Genomic DNA, 18,793 nt, shown 5'->3' with positions numbered 1-18,793 from the left:
TCCGTTCCCGCCACTGTATTTATGGTATCCATTTTTATGAAATATGGCGAGAATGAGACAATACAATTTGGCCTTTTGGACTGTGCTTGATATTCCAGCTGTGTGGGAAAACTTGTGCTCTCTTGCCATGCTAGAAAAGCTGTGTTGGAGATCTGCGATTATGTTGTAAATGGGAAACGTAGACATTGGGTTCATCCAATGGGAAACTCTGACATGGAAACTTCACCCCCCATGACTCCTGAAAGATGTGATTCGGTGTCTGTAGTAGATGCTTTTGTGTTTTGACACAGAAATGAAGTCAGTCTACATGAAGATAGGATGTTTAGATCACTGTTTCATGATCTGGTTTCTTTGAGAAGATATCAGGCTTCTGGCTCTGCTTCCATGCTCTCCCATGGTGATATCCATTTCCTCAGAGGGGTCATTTGCTTTCTCAGTTGCTATTTCATTTTGTTTTTTTTTTTTTGGTTCATCTCCCCTTTGACCAATCCATACAAGAAGTATCCAAGCATGATGATCCATCTTGGCCTTCACCCTTCAACCTTTCTTCAACCCACCAGGGGGCTTCATCTCTTTTGGCAGAGACTCAGTGGTGCTCCTTACATTTTTCTACTGTGCCATTCCTGGGTCTGTTCACATTGAGGTCCATTCCTTGATTTCCCAATGTTTCCCCCTCTCTGCCCCATAATACAAGTGGCAGACTGCCTCAGGGTCTCAGGGGATGCTGCCATTGGGAGGGGGAACACTGGAGTGAGACTGGGAAAGGAAAGGAAGAAGCTGGAGTATTTCCTCTCTGCCCCTTACCTCAGGTAGGATCTCCAGCAGGAGGTACATCACCTCTTTAGAGATAATTCCTTCTGAACAGGTCCTCTAAGATTCTAGATTTTGCTGGGTGACACAGGCCCCTAGTCTCTACACTTGTTTCTTCCATCCCTCTCTGCTGAAGGTAGCATCAGCTTCCTGCTGTCTTTATCTGGAGGTTGCACTGCAGTCTGTGTTTGGCTTCTCAGCTTTTTCATTACCTGTATAAACAAGTTTTGGCACGAAACTTACTCTCGTTAAAAACAAAGAATGGTTTCTGTTTTCCTAGTTGGAGCCAGACTAATATATCTACTAACTAACTACTCCATATACATTCCCTGCTACACATTACCCTCAAGGCTAAATACAAAATTTCTCATCCAGCTGATCTTCTCAGCCATATAAAACTAAGTATTTCACTTCCTGATGTGTGTTTTAATTGGTTAGTGCACAGATTCAAAAAAGACTGCTGTTCCAAATTCTTCTTTCCTAGTGTACATGGCTAGAAATGATCTGCCTACCTCTGTACTTACATTAAGCATGTACAAGATCCACTTTAAATTCATTATTTAAAAGCAAATCTTTTCCATCCTACTAGATTATGAGACCTTTAAACTCAGTCTCTGTCTCTTTTCTATGTAGACCTCACAGCCCAAGCACAATATTTCATACACATAAGGTGCTCAAAATACTTGTCACGTGAGTGAATGACAGTCGCTTTCAAACCAAAAAAGGAAGTTTTTACAAAAAGACTCCTTTGCTTATAATTTTATTGATTACCAGTTGCTAAGAAGAATCCAAAAGAGAAACAATTTATCCTTCTAGAATACCAGATAGAAATTGTACTATGTATATATACAATTGTACTATGTATATATACAAAAATATGTATGCTTTTTTGTATGTATATAAAAGGCATTTATCAAAACAGTGTACTGATAGACATCCTGAGAGTGTTAATATGCTTTTCCCAAAAATAGGCTCATCCTTCAGTTTCACCAAGAGCATTGATCTAATAAGTATTTTCTTATATTCTGTTAGTTACTTCATTTCCTTTTACATAAGTGGACACTATTGGTTGATTTACCCAGTGTTCACTCTCCTCTTACTCCTTCCTGTGTACATCCACGTCAAAGCTCATGGCTTCTGGGAAAAGATAGCACCATCCTCAGCTAAGGGGTGGGCATATGTTAGTCCAAACCAGTGAGGACAATCTGATTCTCCTTACCATGGTGATTGGTTCAGATAACCAGACTTAAGCCAATAAGATCATGGAATTTCTCTGGCTAGTCTGGACAGAGATTGGTTCAAGAAAGGAAATAAGATCCAATTTAGGTCAGGAAGACATAGAGGAGAAATCTAAGGACTTCTAAGGAAGTTGTTGGAAGAAATATTCTGACCCCTTCTGGACTATAGAGGTGATGCTTAGAACCGCTACAACCATCTTTGCCTCCATGATGGAAGCCGGGAGGAAGACAAAGCTCAGCCTATGGAAAAGAGGGTGGAGAGATGGAAATAAACCAGGTTCTTGGTGACATCATTGAGTGGCTGACTCAGAATTACATCTAACTTTACAGAATTACTTTCCTGTTTGTGAGCCTGACCCTTTGAATAGGTTTTTCTTTATCTTTTGAATGCATTTGAAAATATCTCCACTAATAGACCATGCTGAGAACTAAAATGCTCAGATACTGAGTCAGCGAAGTCTGTAAACACAGGGGTAAAATTAGACTAACAGAAGATGAACCAAAGAGACAGAAGGATGCCTCCTCAGTGATCTCAGCTTTCTTTCCTTCTCACTTTCTTCCTCTTAGTCATTGTCTTTAAGATGCTCACTGTAGAGTGGTCCACTTTCAATTTGGGGTCATTCATTATCAAAATATACGTGGTATGAAATGTACCCATAAAAAATTATAAATAAATAAATATATATATATATATATATATACTCTCTATCTCTATATATATACACTCTCAAGATGTGTATCAGTATACTGTTGTGATAAATGCCTTTTATATACATACAAAAGTATATATATATTTTTGTATATATACATACATATATATATATAGTATGAGACACACATGTATAGACAATGTTTGCTTTACTCAATAGACTAAAAAACAATTTAGGATTCTCAAGTACAGAGGATCTTGGAGGAGTAATTTGAGTGACTAGAAGACTTAAACCAATAAACAGGAAAGCCTCAAAACTACAGACAACTGTTGAGGAAAAGATGAATTGGCCATTGAAAGATTGTGACAAATATAAGAAAATATAAAAATATGAAATGAAAGGTTAGAGGTTGGGTAAGAACCTGGGGTCAGAATATAACATGGTTAAGACCTAACCACATGGATCTTGGAATCAGACTGACTTTTATGTTCATTTCCTGGCCCTGCTTCTGGACTAAGCTTTCTCATCTGTAAAACGGAGTAATAACCTTGTCTCATGGCATTATAAGAATTTAAAGCGAAGTATGTATTTAAATGTCTATAAGATACTGCCTAAGACATGGATGCTAGGAAGAACTTCCTTCTCCTGTTTTTTATTCTTTCTACTACTATCATTAAGCAGGAGTGGTCCCTTATGATGTGGGAGAAAAAGGATAGAATTGACTTATATAAAGTGAATCTTATGTGTCAAAGGCAGCGGACAGACATTATCTCATTTGATCCCACCATAACCATGTGGGGGAGATGTGACGAAGCCTCTTGTCAAATGAGGAAACCAAAGCTTGGAAGTATTTATTCACCTGTCTGAGGTAAACCTGAGCCTGGAAGCCAGGGTTTTGATCCAAAGCCCATGGTTTTTCTCTGTGTTTGTTCTGGTATTTAATTTCTCTAAATAGGTGTTCTTTTACATTATGAGATTTTGCATTCATCAGAGGAAATGTCTGTATATGTAAATTCCCAGCACTGATAGACCAGGTGATTATTTATAGCCTGTTGACATTTGCAGAGTTTTCCGCTCACATTTACATTAGCCTGACACCCCCTAGAGAAGGCTTGGAAATGTTCTGATGGCATGTCAGAGATTTCTAATATGTGCCCACTGACTCATTCTATGAACACTTATTGAGTGCTTACTATGTGCAAGGGTAAAACGTAAAATCTTTCAGGCACAGTTGCACAGAACATCTATTACAAGGGCAATCATCTCTCAAAAATTATTCTGGGCAGGGGTTCCAAAATGCATGTTCATGGGTTGTAGAGGGATTGATCTATGGGAATCAGCTATACTCCTGGCAACGCAAACAGAAACAGTTAAGCTTGGGGAGGACAGCACTGGACAGAGGCAGAGGAAAGAGAAAAACTCAGCAGGACGGATAAAAGAGTTAAAAAAAACCTGAAAAACTTTAAAAGCAAAGAGCACTTAACCTGTCGTAGTGGAAGGAAGAAGGATGTGGAGCAGAAAACAAGAATTCAAGTAGCATCTCTGCTGTTGAAGAACCATATGGTCTTATGTGGGCATTTGCTGCCATTCCTTGAAACTCAGGCTCCTTAAATAAAATCTTTAAAAAAAAAAAAAAAAAAAAAAAACTCAGGCTCCTTGTTGATAAAATATAGACAATACCCCTCTCAAATGAGGCAGTAACTGTTTAGTAAAATGCAGAGTGGTGTTTAAATGGCAAAATGAGATCATTATTCATATTTATTTTAAGTTTTCTTTGATGCTCTGGAAATCTTTGAGGTGAGCAGAGGCAAAGGCCAAGTGTAATGGAGAGACAGCCTGGTTTGCAATTGAGCATGGATTAGGGCATGAAGCGATGAAGAAAGAGACGTCTGCTTATCCGTATATATCAACAGAGGCAAAACAGCAAGTGAGTAATTGAAAAGGACTCTGGATTTTGAACTGGAAAAGCCAAAAATGTTTACTCAAAATACATACCACAATTAAAGAGGGATCGCATGAGTTATTTACCTAGGATATGCTTATAGCCAGTACTCACTAAAATTTAAGAGACAATTAAATGAGATAGAAATTTGTAGGATCTTTGGTTTATACATTCTGCTTCATTTTCTGCCTTTTGTTGTTATCCAGAGGAGCCCTTCTTGGCATGAGACAAAAACTAATCTGACTTTATTTAAGGTTAGATTATCTTGATTCAGCGCCCTGCCATTCAAAGTTACCTGACTCACCTTTAATAACTCAGAACATCAAAGAAGATTTTCTATCTGAGCCAGCCAGCCCCAAAAGAAAGAAATAAAATCATGGAAGTTCTTTTGTTTTGGTTTAAAGATCAAGTTCAGAGTGGTCTTTGGTCATATTAAATCAAAATGGGTTTCGAGTGTGCTTTTAATAGAATGAGAACTCATGTCTCTTTCTCCTGTTCACATTAGTTTGGACCCAGAGGATATTTATTAAACAAAGAACAGCCAAACAAACTAATGTTAAGGGAGGAAATTGGTTTTCCTGCAGTCCAACCTATTTTTAAATTAGCAGAAGCAAGTGCTAATATGAAACCCTGTGACCAGTAATCACATTTTCCTTTCGCTTTGTTGGAAAATCACAGCAATCCGTATTAGCATTTCACACTAGTTAAGAGAGTGTGGTAAAACAGTCCAAGGAGACTGTTCGGGGTGAGAGCCCGTGAGGGAGAGGTGATTTGGGCAGTGAGGTTTCCCGGGAAAAGCAGCTCAGTAGGCAATTTTGTGTGGAATCTAAAGCCTTTTTTGGACAGCAGTTCAAAAATATAGCACAAAAGACAATGAGCATGGCTCCAGACCAAGCCTAGGTTAGAGTTTACTCAGGCGCTGACACAAAATCCATATTGCCACCACCTATTGATGATTTATTTCAGTAATTACTCTTGAACCCATAACAAAAATGCTGTCAAAATACAACAACCTTGTCCTACTTAATGCTTCTGCTTTTTTTTTTCAGTAGATTAATTTACATGTAATAATCAAAACGGCACCATTCCCTGATACTGATCAGTCAGCAATCTATCGAATGCTTTAGAAAACAGGAAAAATTAACAACCACTTGCAAACACCTTTGGCTGAGTGACTCAGCATTAGACTCCTTGAGCAATTATTTTCCCTTTAGTGCAGTTGAGATTATGGGTCTTTAGAACTAAATCCGGAAGTCTAGAGAGTCTTTCTCTCCTGGCTCATAGAACATTCTTAGCCATTGTCCATTACAACCCTCTCCACTGTGTTCCTGTTCCAAGCTGTTGGAAAATTTTCCTGAAAGGAAATGTATTTCTTCACGGGCAACAGAAGAGCATTTACAGACCACTAATTGTTTGAGTGCTCCATTATGATGGAAGTTGAAAAATATCTTCCCGTAGAGTCTACTAGTTGATTAATTCCAAGTAGATGGCAGACATAAGGGTAAAACCCAAAACTGTAAAACACTTAAAAAAAATTAAGATCTTTAGGACCTAGGGCTAGGTAAAGAATTTAGGCTTGCCACCAAAAGCATCACCTCTAAAAGGAAAAATTGGTAAATTGGATCTTATCAAAATTAAAATAAATTTGCTCTGTGGAGATCCTATGAAGATAATGAAAGACAACAGATTATATGTATAAATTTCATGTCTGACAAAGGACTTGAGTCTTAGAGTATATAAAGAATTCTCAAAAATGATTTAATTAAAATGGGCAAAATATATGACAAGAAATTTCATCAAAGACTATATACAGATGGCAAATAGGCACCAGAAAATATGTCTAATATTATTAACCATCAGGGAAATGCTAATCAAAACGACAATGAGATGCCACTACACACCTATCAGAATGAATAACAAAATAGTGGTAATCATGTGCTGGCAGGGATGAGGAGAAACTGGACTAGTCATATGCTGCTGGTGGGAATGCCAATTGTTCAGGCACTCTGGAAAGTAGCTCAGCAGTCTCAGAAAACTAACTGGGCACCAACCATACTTAGCAATTTTACTTTGAGGCATTTATCTTAGATGAAAACCTATGTTTATACAAAGACCTATGTTCATACAGAACCTGAGCACAGATGTTCATAGCAACTTTCTTTGCAGTACTCAAACCTGAAAACAACCCAGATATTTTTTGAGAGGAGTATGGTTAAACCAACTGTGGTATGTCCATATCATGAATTGCCCCTTGACCATAAAAGGGAGCAAACTATTGGTACACACAACAACGTGGATGGACTGAAAGGGATTTATGCTGAATGGAAAAAGCCATCTTTAAAATGTCATGTAATGTGAAATATTTATACAACATTTTTGAAATAAAAACTGTAGAAATGAAGACTAGATTAATAGTTTCCAAGTACTAGGATATTGTTTAGAATGTGTAGCTAAGCAGAAGTAGCACAAGAGAGACTAGATGTTATTAAACAGTTGTGTCTCTTGATTGTGAGAGTGGTTACACAAGGCCACATAGCTGATAAAATTGCACTGAATTGTGTGCGTGCACACACACCCACACAAACATAAAAATCATAAATGATTTTTGCATAAATGCATATATAATTGGTGAAATCTGAGTAATCTCTGTGCCTTGTACCAATGTCCGTATCCTGGTTTTCATTCTGTAGATGCTAACACTGAAAAGCTGGGTAAAGCATGCACAGACTTCCCTGTAGATTTCTTCAACACCCTGTCTTCCTGTGAATGTAGAATTATTTCAAAATATGCAGGATGTGTTTCTGTGTGTGTGTGTATGTGAGTGTGTGTGTGTGTTTTACAAAAGTCAACAACAAAAGCATTACTCTTCAAATGGCCCTTGTCAGCCTGCCAAAATGGGCCATGGCACAAAAAATAAAGGTCAAGAACTTTTATTATAAATCCTCATTATAAATGAAGTCCTATTATAAGTCATGGTAGGAAGCAAGGGTTAAATAACTTCTTTTTTTTTTTTAAGATTTTATTTACTTTATTTGACAGACAGAGATCACAAGTAGGCAGAGAGGCAGGCAGAGAGAGAGGGAGGAGGAAGCAGGCTCCCTGCTGAGCAGAGAGCCCGATGTGGGGCTCGATCCCAGGACTCTGGGATCATGACCTGAGCCGAAGGCAGAGGCTTTAACCCACTGAGCCACCCAGGCGCCCCAAATAACTTCTTTTGATCAAAGTGAAGTGTCCTCTTGCTAGCCACATACGGACAAGCACACACAAGCTCACTCTTGAATACTGGATTGCCCACTGGGTTTTGAACCTGAGACTAAAGCCCAAAATTACTGATGTTAAGGTTGACCATTTGGTAGCTAAAACACACTCTTAAATACAAGGGATCAATCTTAAGACACTCCTTTTTGCAGAAAAATGAGAGCTCAAAAAGACTATTATTGGACGATATTAGAGCCTCAGTCTCTTTACCACAGGAGGGATACAGCACCATCAGATTTTACAGAATCTCCTTGATGCTAAGGAAAGCAGATCTTTGCTTGATTTCTTTAGTATCCACTGTGCTCTTTTTCTCCATAAAATTATCATATTTTATAGATGATAAGTTTTGATGTCTAAAAATTCATTTCTAGGGCGCCTGGGTGGCTCAGTTAAGTGTTTGCCTTAGGCTCAGGTCATGATCCCAGGGTTCTGGGATCAAGTCCCATACTGGGCTCCAGGCTCAGCAGGAAGCCTGCTTTCCCTCTCCTCCTGCTCATGATCTCTCTCTTGCTCACTCTCTCTCTCTCAAATAAATATTTTTAAAAATAAAAAATAAAATAAAAATTTATTTCCAGAATAGAAAATATGCTTGCTGAAATCCCACCACAGATGGAACCTAGAAGGAAATAAGAAAATCCAACAAGGAGTATCTTTGAGAATCAGAAGAACATTTACACTATAAAACCTACAGCCTTTGCTTCTGCATCTAGAAAAGGAAGGCAGTAGACAGGTTCTACATTTATTTCCATTACACAATTTTTCAGAATTCTGACATTTGTGGTAGTTCAGAGCCCTACATCTTGAAGTCCTATGTCCTGACTCTCTTAAAGCTTTGTGCTAAGGGGGTGATAGCTAATGTTTACTGTGCACATGCCATGTGCCAGATACTGTTTTAAGCACTATGTGTGCCTTAATTTTAATCCTTGAAGCAACCCAGTGAGGAAGACCCTATGATTCGAAGCATCCTCATTTTATGTATGAGGAAACTGACAGTCATAAGATCGGTGAGCCTACCTAATGTATATGGCTAATAAGTGGTGGAGAGAGAACGTGAGCTGACTAGCTCTAGAACTCCCAAGTTCTTCACCACAAAACCCTTCTGGCCCATCAAGTTAATATGGATTTTGCTGCATCAGGCATGATTAACTGAACATCTAGTTCAGTTGCTATAGGCACAGTGTTCCAAAGACAAATTCCCACACATCATGAGGGCACAGTGCAGACATCAGTCGAACGATCTGGTCCATTCATGATTAGATTGGTTTCAGCACTTTAACACAGACAAACAATATTTTCTGTTTTTCTGTCATTGTATTTCTGTACAGCACACATCAGTGTCCCCAGGTATTTGGGTTTGAATGGTCTTCTCATACAGAGTAAGAAATCTTGCCTGGCTCTGAGTCCTTTAGATTGGGGATTGGCAATTTTTTTTTTCTTCCCTGTGGAAGGCCTGATGATAAATATTTAGGCTTTGCAGTCCAGAGAGTCTCCGCCACAACAACTCCACTCTGCTGTTGTAGCTCAAAAAGAAGCCACCATTTTCTGACCCCTCCTTTAGATAAAATAACTTAAAATTCTGTGATGGTTGCTTTGGATAAATAAAGGTATCATGGTATCTATGACTTTTTTTTTTTTTAATAATTCTGGGGTTTAGTGATCTACCACAAGCTCATAACCCTTAATTAACAAAAACAAAACAAAAAAACTGCTTGGGTGGTGCAGTTGCTTGGGCAACCAGCACTTGGTTTTGACTCAGGTCTGATTTCAGGCTCCTGAGGTCGAGCCCAGGGTTCAGCCCTGCTCTTAGCGTGAAGTCTACATGTGTTTCTCTCTCCCTCTTCCTCTGCCCCTTTCTCTGCTTGCAAGTGCACCCATACCCTCTCTCTTTCTGTGTCACATAAACAAATCTTTAAAAAGAACACAAAACTTGTCCATTTATATCAAAAACAAATTATACAATTTTGAGAAAAAAATTCACAAGTGCAGTCCATGCAGCAGATGTAATCAGAAAGGCAAAGTGCTATCTAATTTTGAGGGCATTGTTTTAAAAATGATGTCTTTTCTCAGAACTACAAGGACAAGCCAACATTTTCCAGCAGTGGTGGGGGAGGGGGTGGGCAAAGTGGGTGAAGAGGAGTGGGAGGTAGAAGCTTCCAGTTATGCAATGAAGAAGTTATGGGAATGAAAGTCACAGCATAGGGAATGTGGTCAATGGTACTGTAATAATGATGTATGGGGACATATGGTAGTGGCACTTGTGAGCACAGCACAATGTACAGAGAAGTTGAATCACTATGTTGTACACATGAAACCCTTATAACACTGTGCATCAATTGTACTCAAATTAAAAGAAATTTAAAAATATAAGGTCTTTTATTTCCTCTGAATATTTCAGAATATTCATGAATACTCGAAGTTTGTCAAGGAGGCTTATTTCATTCACTGCTTGTGCTGTGCCATTTTTCTTTCTGCTTCTAAAAGTAATTTATCCTTTTTTTCTACTAAGGATGGCTCAGACACAAGGGTTTTGATTTACATGGAAGTAATGCTCAAGGCCATATTTTAGTACTATTTGTATTGTGTTATGTTGGTACTGAAACGCTTAATGGATGTTCAGTGTTATGTTTTGTATCCTGATTTAGTACTAATGTTGCTGATCTATGCAGTTTAGTCTAAATTAGTTCAAGGCAAGCCACAGTGTGGGAAAGAAACACTTAAAACTCTGTCTGTTACTATAGTCTTAAAAGCATGTGCCCAATCACCGTCTCGGAGAGTCCTATAAAAGGACTGTCATTGAGGCTTTTGTCCAGGCTGGGGCAAGACAGGCTGGAGGTGAGAGGTCGGTCTAATCAAAGGGTTAAATATTTGATATGCTGTACCGCATTAGAGGACCATGTCTGAGAGGTCGGTCTAATCAAAGGGTTAAATATTTGATATGCTGTACCGCATTAGAGGACCATGTCTGCATGTCACTGTATTCTGTTTGCACTTGGGCTCTGGAATACAGGGACAAAGACATTTGTTTGAAGATAAGAGTGACATACTTTTGGGAAGCTAAGATGTGTTGTGATGAAAATGAGAGAAAGCAAATAGTGTTACTCAAATGGTCTGATATGTTTGGCTTCTTTACCATGTATGCTTTAATAAGTTTGTTTAAACTTAACTTCACATTCCTTTATTTGGATATAAAAACTCAAAATGGCTAACAGTGTCATGAATGCTATTTAAATGATTCTGGAATCTTGAGAAAACATATGTATATGAAGCCAGTAGGCTTTATGGTTTTCTGGCTTTGAAAGGACAATGTGATACAGAGTGTACTTATTATGAGTTAATTAAATGATAACATACCAAGGCAATTTATTATGGACATCAAATAAAGCCTAATTTAAAAAAAAATTGTGTGATAAATTTAGAAAATCTAGGACTTGCTAGAGAGGAAAATTAACTGGTTTTTAAATTAACCAGCAGAGGCCTGTATCTAAAATTAAATTTCTATTATTTTTACTAGAGGAAATAAAATTCCATGTGAAAGCTTTTTTAAAAGGACTCTTTAATTATAGGAGGTTAATATTTCAATGATGGTGTCAGAAATACTGTGGTAACGTAGTCTCATAGTAAGTGGGCACACACGCCATAAGAAAAATAAAAAGCACACATCAGACATCTAATACTAAGTTGTGTATTGTATTGGTTTTAATTATTATAAGGTTGTGCTGTGTTCTGAATCTTATACTATTTGATTGAATCATCTCTGAAAGATAAGAATTATTTCAAAGTAAAACTTCAAGATGAAACCTTGAGGACAAATCAGTGTCAGAGAATAGGTCAATTTCAGAGAATTTGACATAATGTTTGCATCTCTAACTCACTTCTTGCCACTTCTTTAATTTTTACACAACCAAGCTCAGAGTAATTACTTCCCATCTGCTCTTGGTTCAACACTGCTAGGTATTATTCCAAATATTTGTAGTCACAATCAAGGAATTTATATCAGAAGATAATTTCTAAAATTTTGAGAAAGAAATTCACAGGTGCAATTTAAGTGCCAGATGTAATCAGAAAGAGGCAAAGTGCTATCTAATTTTGAGGGCATTGTTTTTAAAAACGATGTATTTTGTTTCCTCTGGATAGTTCGGAATATTAGTAAATATTCCAAATTTATCAAAAAGGATCACTTTGTTCATTGTTGTGCTGCGACTTCTTTCCTTCTGCTTCTAAAATATACTTTTTAGTATACTTTTTTTTTTCTTCTAAGGATTGCTCAGACACAGGAGTTTTGACTTACTTAGCAGTAATGCTCAAGGCCATATTCTAGTTCTATTCATGTTGTGTTGGCACTAAAGCACTTAAAGGACATTCATACTTTTATTTTTTGAATTTTGAGAATATATTCACATTCGAGAAAGAACTGATAGATAATTAAATAAAATCAACTATCTTCTAGCCTGCCTTAATTCTAGGAGTAGATAGTTATCCAATAGACCACATTGGTATGGGTATCAGAATAATATGTTAATGAAAAAGAAAATTTAGATTATTGTGTCTCAAAAATTTCATTTTAACTGTATTAGGAAATAAAATGTTGCATGCCCATATTAGGTATTTTTCTGAATCACAGTGTGGCTTTACTCAAATACAATTTACTCTTCAGGACAAAAACCAACATTTACTTACAGTTTGAAATATAATGACTAGTCAAAATATAGTTCTCTAGCATTGTAAATCTCTTAAAATAGATCTACAAGTACTCTTTGTATTTACTAGCATTTGTTTTATAAGACCTGAAATTTATAGAAAAATTTAATAGTTCCTAAATATTCTCAACATTACTTTATCTACAAATATTTGTTCATATAATACATAGAATGGTCTATCATAAATATATGATGTATGCAGCCCATCTCTATACCCAGTGTGTATACTGTTAACAGTTACAAATAAGGTAACAGAGTATATGGATCTTTATATTTAAGGTCATCACAATAAATAATAGTGTCAATAAATATCAAGAAGCTTTTAAAGTGTGGCCGGTTAACACTATTGGCATCTTTCTGTTCAGAGAGGTTGAAAAATATTTGATGACCTGAGAGTATTATGTGGTATTTCTTGAGTATCAGTGTATTATGAACATAAGCTTGATTTCTTCAATAAATTCTTGGTACCCATATGTCCAATAGTATAATTTTATATATAAAGAGAAGGTGATTAAACCTGGAGGTGTTAGTGCTGACTTAATTGGTTATATGCAAATTGATGCATAATGCGGGTATAAGTTTTTAAAATAATAGTTGAGGTCTGCATTTTAATTGAAACGGTACCTGCAAAGAACTCCTTCATAGTCTATGTTCATTCTCCTAGTGATTTTATCAGTATGATAAATAACAGAAAAGCCATCCTCACTATGAGCAATGAAGATAGCCAATTTCTTAAAAATGCTGATAAACGCAAAAGGCAAGGGAAGCAAGGGCAAAAATGAACTATTGGGATTTCATCAAGACCAAAAGCTTTTGCACAGCAAAGGAAACAGTTAACAAAATCAAAAGACAACTGACAGAATGGGAGAAGATATTTGCAAATGACATATCAGATAAAGGACTAGTGTCCAGAATCTATAAAGAACTTAGCAAACTCAACACCCAAAGAACAAATAATCCAATCAAGAAATGGGCAGAGGACATGAACAGACATTTCTGCAAAGAAGACATCCAGATGGCCAACAGACACATGAAAAAGTGCTCCATATCACTCGGCATCAGAGAAATACAAATCAAAACCACAATGAGATATCACCTCACACCAGTCAGAATGGCTAAAATCAACAAGTCAGGAAATGACAGATGCTGGCGAGGATGCAGAGAAAGGGGAACCCTCCTACACTGTTGGTGGGAATGCAAGCTGGTGCAACCTCTCTGGAAAACAGCATGGAGGTTCCTCAAAATGTTGAAAATAGAACTGCCCTATGACCCAGCAATTGCACTATTGGGTATTTACCCTAAAGATACAAACGTAGTGATCCAAAGGGGCACGTGTACTCGAATGTTTATAGCAGCAATGTCCACAATAGCCAAACTATGGAAAGAACCTAGATGTCCATCAACAGATGAATGGATCAAGAAGATGTGGTATATATACACAATGGAATACTATGCAGCAATCAAAAGAAATGAAATCTTGCCATTTGCGACAACATGGATGGAACTAGAGCGTATCATGCTTAGCGAAATAAGTGAAGCAGAGAAAGACAACTATCATATGATCTCCCTGATATGAGGAAGTGGTGATGCAACATGGGGGCTTAAGTGGGTACGAGAAGAATAAATGAAAGAAGATGGGATTGGGAGGGAGACAAACCATAAGTGACTCTTAATCTCACAAAACAAACTGAGGGTTGCTGGGGGGAGGGGGTTTGGGAGAAGGGGGTGGGATTATGGACATTGGGGAGGGTATGTGCTTTGGTGAGTGCTGTGAAGTGTGTAAACCTGGTGATTCACAGACCTGTACCCCTGGGGATAAAAATATATGTTTATAAAAAATAAAAAATTATATTAAAAAAAATGCTGATAAGGTGATAGTCAAAGAACTACTACTGTCCCCTCCCAAAACAACACATGGCTCTTTTCTGTTGATTCTTGCATTTTCCCTATCCCATCATCCATTCATTTGCATTAAATTACAACCAAACTCTTAAGTAACTTTCTAGAAACACAAGAGCACAAGACATTGCATTCAGATTTATTTCTCATGGGCCCTTAAAACATCCCACCATCTTTCTCATCTCTGACATTAAAGGAAGTAACTCACTTCTGGTTCACGGGTCTAGAATCAGTAAGAAAGAAAACAACCTACAGTTAAACCTAAACTTTAATTCAGGGTTTCTTAGATTGTGCCAATTCTGAAATCCTTCAATTTCCTTTCTTTTTTCTTTTTCTTTTTTAATTTAAATTTTAGGTAGTTACCATACAGTGCAATATTGGTTTCTGGAGTAGAATTCAGTGATTCATCACTCACATACAACCTTCAGTGCCTATCATAAGTGCCCTGCTTAATACCCATCACCCATCTAGCCCATCCCCCAGCCACCTCCCTCCAGCAACCCTCAGTTTGTTCTCTGTTGCTAAGAATTTCTTATGGCTTGTTTCCCTCTCTCCCTTTTTTTCTTTTCCCCATTCTAATATGTTCATCTGTTTTCTTTCCACATATGAGCGAGATCATATGATCTTTGTCTTTCTCTGACTTATTTCACTTAGCATAATGTACACTAGTGCCATTTATGTCATTGTAGAGGGCAAGATTTCTTTTTTTTTTTTTTCCTTTATATATATACCCCACCTTCTTTATCCATTCATCGGACATTTAGGCTTTCTCAATAGTTTCACTATTGTTGACAATGCTGCTGTAAGCATGGGGGTGCATGTATCCTTTCAATTCTGTGTTTTTTGTATCCTTTGGGTAAATAGTAATATAATTGCTAGACTATAGGGTAGCTCTATTTTTAACATGTTGAGGAACCTCCATACTGTTTTCCAGAGTGGCTGCACCAGTTTGCATTCCCACCAACAGTGCAAGAGTGTTCTTCTTTGTCTCCGTCCTCCCCAACATTTGTTGTTTCTTGTGTTGTTAATTTTAGCTATCCTGATCTGTGTGAGATGGTACCTCATTGTGGTTTTGATCTGTATTTCCCTGATGGTGAGTGAGGTTGAATATCTTTTCATGTGTCAGTTAGCTATCTGGATGTCTTTTTTAAAAGGTGTCTATTCATGTCTTCAGCCCATTTCTTAACTGGACTGTTTATTTTTGGGGTATGAGTTTGATAAGTTTTTTTTTTTTTTTTGAAAAGTTAAAAATTCCTTAATTTTTTATTCCTGGTACCACTACCACAATTTACAGGGCAATATACCTGATGTAATGAAAAGAAAAAGAAAAAGAAAAAGCTACAACAGATAAAAGACCTCAGGAATGTACATCTAATTGACACTACATTGCATTAATCAATAGCTGCACTTTTTGCAAACTGTGGCTATGACAGTCCTGAACAAGAAGGGTTTCCTGTTTAAGCTGCAGTAACTTTTCTGACTATGGATTATCGTTCCTTCTGTGGCAGATTTTTACAGTTCCTCTAATGCATTTGGGACGACTGTCTCAAAGTAACCTGCAACTTTCCTGACAACTCCTCGCTCTCTCTCCTGCTAAGAACTGTAGCCCTTTTCTTCTGAAAATTTTTTAGAACCTTCTGCTACCATATCCACCACTTCCACCACCAGAGCCATAACCACCACCATAGGGACTGCCCGAGCTTCTTCCACCAAAACTGCCCCCCTTCATAGGTCCATAATTTGATTGCTATTGTCCACTGTAATTTCCAAAATCATTATAGTTCCCACCACCACCATAGTTACCTCCAAAATTTCCTCCTTCATTGTAACCATCATATCCTCCACCACCACCTCCATATCCACCTCCTTGGTTTCCATATCCTGGTCCACCACCACCATAGCCTCCTCTACTACTATAACCAGGACCACCACCATAGTTGCCACCATCACCTCCAAATCCATTATATCCACCATCACCTCCTCCATAACTACCTCTGCTGCCACCACCACCACCACTGTAGCCTCCTCTTCCACCAAAGTTTCCACCACTGCCAAAGTTACCACCACCTCCAAAGTTCCCTCCACGACCCATGAAGTTGCCAGATCCATCTCCACGACCTCTTTGTGATCCAGCAGACTGCATTTCTTGTTTACAAAGGGCCTTTTTCACTTCACAATTATGCCCATTAATAGTGTGGTGTTTCTGAACAACAATTTTATCAACTGTATCATGATCATCAAAAGTTACAAAAGCAAATCCTCTCTTTTTTCCACTCTGCCTGTCTTCCATAACTTCTATGGTTTCAATCTTGCCATACTTTTCAAAGTAGTCTCTCAAATTATACTCTTCTGTATCTTCTTTAATACCACCAACAAAAATTTTCTTCACCGTTAGATGGGCACCAGGCTTTACAGAATCCTCTCTAGAAACAGCTCTCTTTGGTTCCACTACATGCCCATCAACCTTGTGTGGTCGGGCACACATTGCTGCATCCACCTCTTCAACACAAGAGTAAGTCACAAAACCAAAACCCCTGGAACATTTTGTTTGGGGGTGTCTCATCACCACACAATCTGTAAGTGTACCCCATTTTTCAAAATGTTCTCTTAAACTATCATCTGTAGTTTCAAAGCTCAAACCACCAATAAACAGTTTTCTCAACTGCTCTGGTTCCTTTGGATCATGGCCCTCCTCCCCCCGGCGGCGGCGGCGATGGCCAGAGTCGGGCTGGGGGCCACCGGGCGGCGGTTTTACCTCCATTTTGAGACCGGACTCGCCTCTTCCAACTCGAGTTCAATATGGGACCGAGAGAGCGAGTTTGATAAGTTTTTTGTAGAATTTGGTTACTATCCTTCAGTTTCCTTCTAAAGAATGAAAAAACCTGAAGCAATGCTCTGTGGCAGGTCAAATCTCTTCAAGCCTAACAGACATATAAATGACCTGGCGTAGCAAATTTCTCTCATGACCTCTTTCCTTGAGGGTCTGGTAATAGACTGTCACTTAGGTCCTTGTCACAGAAACTCTAAGAAAAAACTGCTTCACAAGGAAGCCAAGGCCAAGCACTGTGAATGATGCAGAGTAATAACATATCCTTTGTCAGTCACTTATTGCTCCTTTGAAAGTGAAATCCCAGAATAAATCTTGCGAATCACACCAAAATACTACATAAATATCAAGCCGAGGCACCTTTAGGATCATTTTCACACATAACCAAATCGGCTAACCTGTTACATATATCCCTGATCTTCTGTTATATTTTTCTAGTATTGAAAATCTCCTAAAAGAGATCTACAAGTACTTTTTTTATTTATTAACATTTGTTTTACACATACGTCAAATTTATAGAAAAATTTAGTACCAGCTTTTCAGTTCCCAGATAGTTTCAACATTACTTGGTCTACGAATATTTGTTTCTATGGCACAAAGAATGTTCCTGTAAATACAGCATTAGTTAATACCACATTTTCAAAGGGTTGTTAAAGTAATAGAAAACAAAGATCTAAAATGTATCAATTTTATTTCCATAATATTTCTCTTCTCTTTAGGTAAATTACCTTTTGAAGAGCGTGAGGGAAAAAAAAACTTTTTTACATATCAATTAACATCTCCTTCCAAAAGCCTTACTCATTAATTTCCTACAAAAGAAAATTTTGCTTTCTAAGCTATCTATTCCAATGACTCTGATCTTTTAGTTAATGCTAAATGTGGATAAAGTGCTTTATCATAGTTTTATGAATTTTTCCATGTAATGAAATTTCCATATGGAAATGTAATTTCCATAATGAATTTTTCCATGTAATAATGCCTCTAAGTTGAATAAATAACATTATCCTATTAGCATTAATAGCCATTACTATAAAACTATTCTAGAGACATCTGGGTGTAAAACTATTCTAGAGACATCTGGGTGGCTCAGTAAGGTAAGCGTCTGCTTTCACATTAGGTTATGATCCCAGGGTCCTAGGATTGAAGCCCACATCAGGCTCCCTGCTCAGTGGAGACCCTGCATCTCTCTCTGCCTGCCTCTCCTCCTACTTGTGTGGTTGCTCCCTTCCTTTCTCTCTCTGACAACTAAATAAAATCTTAAAAAAAAAAAAAACAAAAAACTGTGCTAAATGTTCTTAAGATACATTTGTTTGTTTTCATTTTATTTAATAGCTTTATTGCTTGGAAATATTCATTAAGGATCTATTGTCCACCAGGAATTACTATGCTATTAACTGATCTAGACACTGGTATTTTTTAAAATCTCTCCAGGTGATTCTAATATGTAACCTTAGTTGCAAATCACTTCTCAG

General features: G+C 37.6%; 1 pseudogene; it reads right to left on the bottom strand.

Moving 5' to 3' along the window:
* Positions 1-15,739: 15,739 nt before the first annotated feature.
* LOC101688936 lies at positions 15,740-17,287 on the bottom strand (annotated as a pseudogene).
* Positions 17,288-18,793: the final 1,506 nt, after the last annotated feature.

The sequence above is a fragment of the Mustela putorius genome, unplaced genomic scaffold, assembly GCF_011764305.1.
Source record: "Mustela putorius furo isolate JIRA1106 unplaced genomic scaffold, ASM1176430v1.1 tig00003863_pilon_pilon_pilon, whole genome shotgun sequence".
In the NCBI taxonomy this organism is placed as follows: Eukaryota; Metazoa; Chordata; class Mammalia; order Carnivora; family Mustelidae; genus Mustela; species Mustela putorius.
Note: the sequence above shows the minus strand (reverse complement) of the source record. Positions and strands in the feature narration are given on the sequence as shown.